Source organism: Arabidopsis thaliana, chromosome 2 (genome assembly GCF_000001735.4).
Source record: "Arabidopsis thaliana chromosome 2, partial sequence".
NCBI classification, from domain to species: domain Eukaryota; kingdom Viridiplantae; phylum Streptophyta; class Magnoliopsida; order Brassicales; family Brassicaceae; genus Arabidopsis; species Arabidopsis thaliana.
The window spans coordinates 5,776,343-5,787,319 of NC_003071.7; the positions used below are offsets into that span (position 1 = coordinate 5,776,343).

At 40.9% G+C, this 10,977-nt stretch overlaps 1 pseudogene across 1 annotated transcript; it reads right to left on the reverse strand.

Moving 5' to 3' along the window:
- Positions 1-5,835: 5,835 nt before the first annotated feature.
- AT2G13830 lies at positions 5,836-10,404 on the reverse strand (annotated as a pseudogene; the record flags this gene model as incomplete). The annotated part of the gene is made up of 1 exon: positions 5,836-10,404.
- Positions 10,405-10,977: the final 573 nt, after the last annotated feature.

Consider the following 10,977-nt stretch of genomic DNA (forward strand, 5'->3'; position numbering starts at 1 on the left):
TATATTATTATTGTTTATTTTTTTATATTTTTCGCCGAAAGAGAAGACATGAATCATTACTTTCTCAGTGTGTAAAATGCTTTATGGAATAAATTATATTTGTCTAAAATCGGTCGTTCTTCCAGATTGGTAGAATATTTCTATGAACAAAATTATTTATATTTGAGAATAAACTGAAATTTCAAATTTTTGTCAAGGGAAAACTGAAATGTTAAACTAACATCTAATATTAATGTGTTAAATGGTAAGATAACATCATAAGAATATACAAAATAAACGTAAATTAAAATAAAATAAAAACATTAATTACATATTTTGTTGTATACAAACAAATATTAGATCCCAATAATTTTACATAATAATTTATTTCAGTCGTTTTATCCCGCACATAGTGCGGATTCTTATCTAGTTAGTATTATTTACGTTATTTTGATTGCATGTGATAAATTAATTTTTTTGTAGTATAGGTTCATATTTAGTATATTTAGGTTCATTTTCACATTTTTGTAGTGTGTAGGTCTATATTGTAGTGTAGAGTTTGGTATAAGAAGATACAAAAATGGCAAACCATAAGTAAAAGAGAGATTGTGGCTAGTTTTTTTTTGTTTTTTTGATTATGTCTATTGGCTAGTTTATTAACAAATTTTTCATATCTAACATAGTTTTGTAACATAAGTGACTTTAAATCAAAAAGTGTATTGTCAGAAAATAAAAATAAATTGTATGTAACAATGAACTGTAAACAACGAGTTGCAATGATGGGCAAGAGTGGAGAGAGTGCCATTAAAATGAATGCAAAGTTGGCAAAAGGTGCAACGATCTCCTTTTACAATCCTATAAATAAAACAATTCATGCACTTTTCTCCCTCTCCATCTTTTTTCTTTATTTGAAATTTGAATGATGCACTTACTTTTGAGTTTTGACACATTCTTTGGTTTCAAAGTAGAAAATATCCAACAAAATAATAACTTACTCTCCTATTTTGAAGTACCAAAAAATTGTCAAAGCTTAGATTGATAATAATTTGTGATGGAGGTTCTATATAGGGATTATTGTTGATTTTGCCACTTTGCATCAAATTTTTTGAAGGATAATATCACTGTATATGCTCAGAAGACTGGATAATTAGTCTCATCAAAATGTACTGTTGCCCCAACACTGTTAACTTTATTTTTACGCATGTACCCCTATGTTATAGATTTACTAGTTGTAGAGTGTAGGCTATATTATTGCATGTTGTAGGAGTAGATTTTATTGCGATATTGTTTTCGGGAGTTGTGTTTTTTTTTTATTAATATTTTCTTCTTTCCAGTTAACGAACAGTCGTCTTCTTTCGTTCATATATGAAGATGAGAGACGGCGTTTTGAGGCGGAAGGAAATAACTCTCGACCCCCTAAAATTCTTGTGTTATCTGGTTCGGTTTTCAAGTGATAACCTCTCTCTTAGATCTGGGTTTTGCTCCATAAGACTTTTTAGGTAATCAAATTTTTGGGTAATTGACACAGGTATCTTCTCTATATTTCTTATCCATACTCATGCTACCAGGGGTGTATCTGAATGTGTGGATTTCAATATTGGCGGCCTTCAAAGTGAAGTGAAGAAGTTAGTCTCGGCTTTAATCCTTATTGGCGGTTACTAGCTAACTGATGTGTTACTCAAATATTTTTACATTTATGTTTATGTTCTCTAATCGAATTATGTATCCTCTTATTTTTTATTGTGTTTAACTATGATTATCTCCAAACTCTTTCGTTAATATCTTTGTATTTGAATGTTTACTTATATATGAGTCGTTGTTTATTATCGCATATCATAGTTATCTGATTTTCTTTGTGGTTAAGTAGGAAGATATTATCACGTATGGAGGATAAGAGATTATCAAATACTAATGTTAGCAGAACATATTACTAGGTTTGACTGTTGTTGTAAATCATAAATGGACGAGATGTGTCATTGCCCTTCAGATTTTTGAATTACAATTTTATCTTGTTAACAATGGTAGCGGATACAATCTTATCGTTGTGCGGATGGTTTTTTTATGTAAAACAAGGAGACAACATGCAGTGCCGCTAACATGGAGATGTTAGTTTTTTGTTTATCTGCTAAAAGTTATATCGACTAACATTTTAACCATTTAAAATCGTAGGCTATTGTGTTGAATAATTTTTTGAATAATTTTTTAAATAATTTAACTACAGTTGTATCATGTTTATTTTCATACAAATGTTAGCGGATACAAGCTTATCTTCATACAAATGTTAGTCGATATAACTTTTAGCAGATAAACAAAAAACTATCGCTATAACCACTTTGGCAAACCCACCTTTCTCACGCAGTCGGACACCTAATGACCCATCGGTATGCAAGATGTGTTCAAAAAAGCCGTTTTCATCTTTTTTCAATTCCCAGGTACCAGTCTCACCACGAACACCATTTTCACCTACTGGACCAATGTCAGTAATACCAAATTTGTTAGCGTTCTTGTTATTCTTAGCTATGAAACCCTAAAGTAAAAACACTCTCTTCCTAAAATTAACAATAATATCTATAATATTCATGTAACGACCGTGAACTGGAAAATCAATTAAGGTTTGTATTTAAATCGTCCGGTTTAATCGGTTGGGTTAATTGGAAACCCTAGAGTGTGCCTATAAAAGAAGGAAACTCGAAATAAGGGCTTTAGTTAGCCACTTTTCGTTTTATAAAGGAGAAAAAGAGAAAGAAGGAGAAGAACCAGAATCGTTAGGTTTTAGGAGGAAACGTTTTTGACATATCAAATCGTTGTCAAAAGTAACGAACTTTGGTAGGCTTTTTTCCCAAGTCTTTTATCGCTATTCTCCAATTTACAGAATTGGTTTTGGATTAAAATTGGTTGAGTTATTCACAGTTTAGTGAGACACGTTTTCTCAGACGCGAATTAGGACCAGCGAGAATTGTAACTACGATCGTAGTCTCATATGGTTTCCGATCGGCACTAGTTTTTGTGGGAAGCTTTGTGACGTCTAAGGCTAGCGTTTCACCGGAGGGATTTAGTAGTTAACGGTTGGTTTGTATTTTAGGGTTTCGTCTTTGAGACTGGTTGTTTCTATTTTTCATGTCCAGTTTGCTTCAAGGTTGCTTTTGGTTTTAACTTGTTGTAGGACGTTTCTGGACTGTTTCAGACGCAAGGAGAGTCTCTCCTGGGTTTAATTGTTGTTAGAATCACTTTGTTAAGGTGAGTGCGTGACCATGAGTTTATCTGAGCGATTGGGTTGTATTTATTGTTTTGTGTGATGGTATGTAGGTGTGGTGAATGTGTTTTGGGTGAATTGTTCAATGACTGGTTTGTTTATGATGTATTTGTGATTATACCCTTTTAATTGCTTGTGTGTATAGTTCGTAGATGAGATGATCGCCTCACTAAGTATTTGTGATAATATTTACACATCTCTTTCTTTTTGATGCAGGTAAAGATAAAGTGTGATCGTAGAATCATGGGAAGGAAGAGAGGATGATTTAGGAACTCGTTTGATTTATTTTTGTGTTTTGGTTATTGGAATCCGGTTAGGGTTGTGTTAGGATTGTTAGTCATACTTGGTTTTGTTTGGTTGAATTATTTATTTATTCATTAAATAGTATTTTTTGACTTGCTTTTTAAATATTATTTTATTGGTTGGTTTAATTAAGTATTTATGGAAATATTTAATTATATATTTTTTTTTTAAAAAGCTCGGGTTGTTTCAATTTGGTATCAGAGCGCTGATGGGAGGTTGGCTCATTAAAACAACCCGACCCGTTTTTTTTTTAAACATAATTAAATATTCCCATAAATACTTAATTAAACCAACCAATAAAACAACATTTAAATCGTAAGTCAAAAATACTATTTAATGAATAAATAAATAATTCAACCAAACAAAACCAAGTATGACTAACAATCCTAACACAACCCTAACCGGGTTCCAATAACCAACAAAAATAAATCAAACGAGTTCCTAGATCATCCTCTCTTCCTTGCCATGATTCCACGATCACACTTTATCTTTACCTGCACCAAAAAGAAAGAGATGCGTAAATATTATCACAAATACTTAGTGAGGCGATCATCCCATTCTACGAGCAATACACACAAGCAATTAAAAGGATATAATCACACATACATCATAAACAAACCAATCATTGAACAATTCACACAAAACACATTCACCACATCTACATACCATAACACAAAACAAAACATACAACCCATTCGCTCAAATAAGCTCATGGTCACGCACTCACCTTAACAAATTGATTCTAACAACAATTAAACCCAGGAGAGACTCTCCTTGCGTCTAAAACAGTCCAGAAACGTCCTACAACAAGTCTCAACCAAAAGCAACATTCAAACAAATTGGACATGAAAAACAGAAACAACCAGTCTCAAAGACGAAACCCTAAAATACAAACTAACCATTAACTATTAAATCCCTCTGGTGAAACACTATCCTTAGACGTCACAAAATTTCCCACAAAAACCCGTGCCGATCGGAAATCAGATGAGACTACGATCGCGGTTACAATCCCTGCTGGTCCTAATTCGCGTCTTAGAAAACATGTCTCACGAAACTGCGAATAACTTAACCAATTTTAATCCAAACCCAATTTTGTAAACTGGAAAAAGCGATAAAAGACTTGGGAATAACCCTACCAAATTTCGTTACCTTTGAAAACGATTTGATATGTCGAAAATGTTTCCTCTCAAACCCTAACGATTCTGGTTCTTCTCCTTTTTTCTCTTTTTTTCCTTTATAAAACGAAAAGTGGCTAACTAAAGTCCTAATTTCAAGTTTCCTTCTTTTATAGGCACACTCTAGGGTTTCCAATTAACCCAACCGATTAAACAGGACGATTTAAATACAAACCCTAACCGATTTTCCGATTCACGGGCGTTACAATTCTCCCCCACTAACATAGGTTTGTCCTCGAATCTAGCTTCACCCTTCCACTCCGAGGAACTCCGTGCAACCATCACTACGGTCCGCACTCCCTCCAACCAGACCCCCTCTAGGTCTCTCTATCTAATCGATATACTCACAATTTACTAGTCATTGTTGCTCACAACTCACTCTCTACTCTCAGACCTCAATCTTCGAGTATAAACTGTCACTCTCAGGCCTTGGCCTACGGTATCTCGGGTATCATACGTATTATCTTCCCCACTCAAAGTCAAACCCTGAGTTGTGTCGGCTCACTCTCAGCCACAAAGTCATCGAGTTACGACACTTGGAGAAAATAATACCACAAAACTCGCTCTCGGGTCATCACCCTAAAGAGTGCTCTCGGATCGTCACCCGAAGCCACCGTACCCCTCGCACTCTAAAGACAGCAAGTCCCTCGAGTTACCGGTACCTCAGGAGCATACCCCGCTTCTCACAAGTTGTTGGGACCCTCATGTCCCTCGAGCACACAATACTAAACGCTTCCGAGCATATCTCCAGACTCTCTCATGGATTCGCGGAAGACACCTTTATGCCCCACCATCCATCATATCTCCTTGGGAACATCCTTATGACCAACTCCCGGCCATCTCGTAAACACACCTTCCTCTTAGGTTGTTTACTCAAACTTTCCAAAAATAGACAAGTCCTTTTTGGGAAATTTTCTATTTTTGGAAACCACATAACACATTCTTAAATAAGACAACTCAAGTCAAATCTAAGAAAAAAAATACTAATCTTATAAATCATCAAATGTCATGATTCGTTACAACTCCAAACGAAAATACAAATGAAAGAGAAATAAGAACAACAACTCAAAAGCTCAAAAAAAACTCAACAACACTGAAACTGGGAACCAAGGATAGACAAACTCATGCAGCAATCTGCTTCTCGAACCACTTTTTGAATTTTGCCTTCATCCTCGCCTCTGGCTCCTAAGTCTCCTCTGTCACACCATCGCAGTCCCACATGACTTTGATCAAAGGAATCTTCTTCCGCCGAAGTTCCTTGATCCTCCTCTCGAGAACCCTCACTGGTCTTGCCTCCAAAGTCATGTTGTACTGAAGATCCTCTGGAATCTTAGCCAACACCTCATCATCCTTGTAAAGACACTTCCTCAGCATCGACACATGAAAAATCTTGTGAAACCCACACTTAACATCTGGCAACTCTCACATGTATGCCACTGGTCCCACCCTCTCAACAATCTTGAACTGACCCATGTACCTCGGACTCAGTTTAGTCTCTGAGATAGACATGTTCAGACTTCGCAACATGGCCATCTTGAGATACACTCTATCCCCAACCTCAACTCAAGCTCTCTCCTCCTCTTGTCAGCATAACTCCGCTGTCGATCCTGAGCTTCCTTCATGTTCAGCTTAAGAATCCGGATCCTCTCCGTGGTCTCCTGAACATAATCTGCACCATATATGGTCCTCTCCCCCACTTGGATCCAGCATAACGGTATCCTACATGGCCTCCCGTACAACGCCTCGAAAGGAGCCATCCCAATACTCGCCTGATAGGTGCTGTAATAAGCAAACTTTACCAAACTCAAGTGCTCTGCCCAATGACCTCCTCAATCCAAGACACACATCTGCAACATATCCTCAAGCGTCTGAATAGTCCTCTTAGATTGCCCATTTGTCTGTGGATGATAAGCCGTGCTTATCTGCACCTTAGTGCTCATCTCTGCCTGAAAGGCTCTCCAAAATGCAGAAGTAAACATGAAATCCCTGTCTGACACAATACTCACAGGTACTCCATGCAACTTCACGATCTTGCTCACATATTTCTTCGCCAACACTGCCGCTCCATCGGTTTTTCTGATGGCCAGAAAATGTGTTGATTTAGTCAGACGGTCCACGATCACCCAAATAGAATCTTTAGTTCGCGACACATGCAATCCAACCACGAAATCAATAGTGATAAAATCCTACTTCCACTCAGGAATGGGTAAACTCTGCAACAGGCCACCATGCACCTGATGCTCAGCCTTAACTAACTGGCAAACATCGCATTCTACGAGCCAATTAGCTACATCCATCTTCATCCCGACCCACTGATAGTACCGCTTGAGGTCTCAGTACATCTTAGTCGCTCCTGGAATGAATGGAAAACATGTTCGCATGAGCCTCACTCAAGATCTTCCGTTGCAACTCCTCATCCTTAGGCACACAAACTTGCCATGCACAAGGATAGTCCCATTAGCTGCGAACTGATACTCAGAGCCCTCTGCCTTAGAAGCCGCAATCAACCCCTCATCCTTCTCCTGAGCCAACCGAACTCTATTCAGAAGATCTGCTCGATTCACAGCTTCCAATCCCAATGGCTCTCATGCCACAGCACACAACCGCAAAACACCAATCTCACTCACCAAGGCCTCAACACTCTGCCCTGGAGCCGCACCCACGCGCTTACGGCTCAACGCGTCTGCAACCACATTAGCCTTACCAGGATGGTAGGCTATCTCCAGATCATAATCAGCCACCAGCTCCATCCATCGCCTTTGCCTCAGGTTCAGCTCTGCCTGAGTGAAGATATACTTCAAACTTTTATGATCCGTGAACACCTGCACTTTCCCGCCATAAAGATAAGACCTCCAAATCTTTAAGGCAAAGATTACCGCAGCCATCTCCAAATTGTGAGTAGGATAGCTGCCCTTATTGTTCCTCAACTGCCGCGATGCATAGGCAATAAACTTCCCACGCTGCATCAGAACACAACCCAAACCAACTCTTGAGGCATCAATATACACCATGTAAGGCTCTCCATGCTCTGGCAATGCTAACACTGGTATACTCGTCAACATCTCCTTCAGGCTCACGAAACCCTCCTCGAACTTCGGTGACCACACAAAAGGAACATCCTTCCCTGTCAGCTTAGTCATCGGCTGTGCCATACTCGCAAACCCCTTGACGAATCTCCTGTAATACCCTGCCAACCCAAGAAAACTCCTGATCTCAGTGGCATTCGTCGGTCTAGGCCAGTCTCTGATAGCCTCAATCTTCTCTGGATCCATTGAAACTCCCTCTGCAGAAACAATGTGACCCAGAAAACCCATCTCTCTCTGCCAGAAACTGCATTTGCTCAACTTAGCGAACAACTTCTACTCCCGTAGCTTCTCCATCACTCTTCTAAGATGTACCTCATGCTCCTCGGGACTCTTAGAATACACCAGAATGTCATCAATAAAGATGATCACAAACTCATCTAAAAACTCCTGGAACACGCTGTTCATCAACCTCATGAACGTTGCAGGTGCATTAGTCAAACTGAAAGGCATCATTACTAACTCAAAATGTCCATATCTCGTCCTGAAAGCAGTCATGCAAACATCCGCCTCCGCTATCGGGATCTAGTGATAACCCGACGTCAAATCGATTTTGGAGAAACAAGTAGCACCCCTCAACTGATCCAACAACTCATCGATCCTTGGTAAAGGGTACTTGTTCTTCACAGTGACCCGGTTCGACCCCCGGTAGTCAATACATAAGCGGAAACTCCCGTCCTTCTTCTTCACAAATAACACCGGCGCTCCCCAAGGTGAAGTACAAGGACGAATGAATCCCTTACCCAACAAATCCTCTATCTGCTTCTTCAGCTCTACCATCTCTGCTGGAGCCATCCTGTAGGGTGCCTTAGACAACGACGCTGTCCCTGGTTCCAACTCAATATTTAAAGGTACAGACCGTGATGGTGATAATCCCTGCAACTATTAAAATACATTCTCGAACTCCTGAACAACCCGAATATCGCTCACTGCTACCTGCCCCACAGACACCAGCATAGATATCGTCACAAGGTAAGCCTCGCAGCCCTTCTCGATCATTTTCTCTGCCTGCACTGTTGAGATGACGAGACTCCTTGAGGTAGGTCTCACTCCCTGATAAACCAATCTCCCTTCTGGTCGCTCAAAAGAAACTCTCCCACGGTGGCAGTCAAGATGTACTCTGTAATGATCCAACCAATCCATTTCCAGAATAACATCATACAACTCTACAGGGCTAATAATCAAATCTGCTGGCGTCGACTCCCCTGCAATCTGAATATCCACACTCTTCGCTCTCCCCAGAACCGCTAGAAACTGCCCTCCAGCAACCTTGACGGCTCCAAACTGCTCACCAGGATCCCTACGGATGTTGCCGTGCGAGGCACTCTCCGTGGTAATGAAGCAATGCGATGCTCCAGAGTCAAACAACACATGGGCCTCTACACCGCCCACTAATAAGGTCCCTACACAAACCTCATGTGCTAAGAACCCTAACAATCATCACAAAACAATTATATCTAAAAACAGCTGAGATAATTCACAAAGTCTGAGAAATCATGCCATTGATCGCTCTGTTGCTGGTACTGCCTATCTCACGCGTAGTGTAGCCCTGTGGTGCTGCTGCAATATGTGTTAACTGCTGCACATTTTGCTGCACTCCCTGCTGCACTTGCGCTCCCTACTGCACCGCCGGCTGTACTACTGCCACTGTCATTCGCTGCAGCTTAGGACAATTCGGCCTGAGATGTCCTTTCTCCCTGCAATGGTAGCACTCCCTCGTCTCAGCTCGCTGCGTGCAATCCACTATTTTGTGGTCAACCACAAGAAAAACATCCCGCACGACCACCCTGTCCAGCTCTAGAAGGATGATCTTACTTCCTCTTCTACCCCTGCGCAGGCTTGGCACCCTTGCTAGGTGCCAGCTTCTGCTGAGTCTTCTTCTGTTGTACCGCTGGACTCACTGCCACCACCTGCCTCTGAAGGTCCTCCTCTATCTCAGCAGCTGTCTCCACCAGTGCCGCCTTCGTGGCGTACTGTGACACTCTACACCGCACCCTCAAATCCGGTCGAAGTCCCCTTAAGAACCTCTTCATCTAGGCCTGGTCATCCTCCATGCTTCGACCCGCATACACCAAAAGTCGGTTAAACTCCCGGTCATACTCCCGAACCGATCGCTCATACTATGTCAGCTCCAGAAAACGCACCTCCATACGGTCGAGCGCCTCCTGTGGAAAGTACTTGGCATTAAACTCAGCCACGAAATTTGCCCAAGACATATCCGCCTGCCTCCTCCTGGCAGTCACACTCCGCCACCACAAATGTGCATCTCCTTCTTAAAAATGCACTGCTTGAACTGAAGTTCCGCTCAACCCGCGACCTCCAACTATCGGCCTCCTCAGGACTAGTACCACCAGAAAAATACTTGGTACTAATCCTCTGCAACTGCTCCATCATCCTCAAATAAGATGGAATCTCCTCAGCAACCGCAGCCCACTGCTGCACCTCTGCTACTCGTGGTGCAACTGGAGCCTACACTGGTACCACACCTGGTAACCGCTCCAACAACTGCCTCAGCAGGCCCGCCAAACCAACCTCTGGAACCTAGGCTCCTCCGGCTGTGGCGCCCATCATTCCTGGGTCCTCAGCACCAACGGCATGCACACCCTAACCGGATTCCAATAACAAAAACACAAAGATAAATCAAACGAGTTCCTAGATCATCCTCTCTTCCTTGCCATGATTCCACGATCACACTTTATCTTTACCTGCACCAAAAAGAAAGAGATGCGTAAGTATTATCACAAATACTTAGTGAGGCGATCATCCCATCTACGAGCTATACACACAACCAATTAAAAGAGTATAATCACAAATACATCATAAACAAACCAGTCATTGAACAATTCACCCAAAATACATTCACCACACCTACATACCATCACACAAAACAAAACATACAACCCAATCGCTCAGATAAGCTCATGGTCACGCACTCACCTTAACAAATTGATTCTAACAACAATTAAACCCAGGAGAGACTCTCCTTGCGTCTAAAACAGTCCAGAAACGTCCTACAACAAGTCACAACTAAAAGCAACCTTGAAGCAAACTGGACATAAAAAACAGAAACAACCAGTCTCAAAGACGAAACCCTAAAATACAAACTAACCGTTAACTATTAAATCCCTCCGGTGAATCGCTAGCCTTAGACGTCAAAAAGCTTCCCACAAAAACCCGTGCCGAT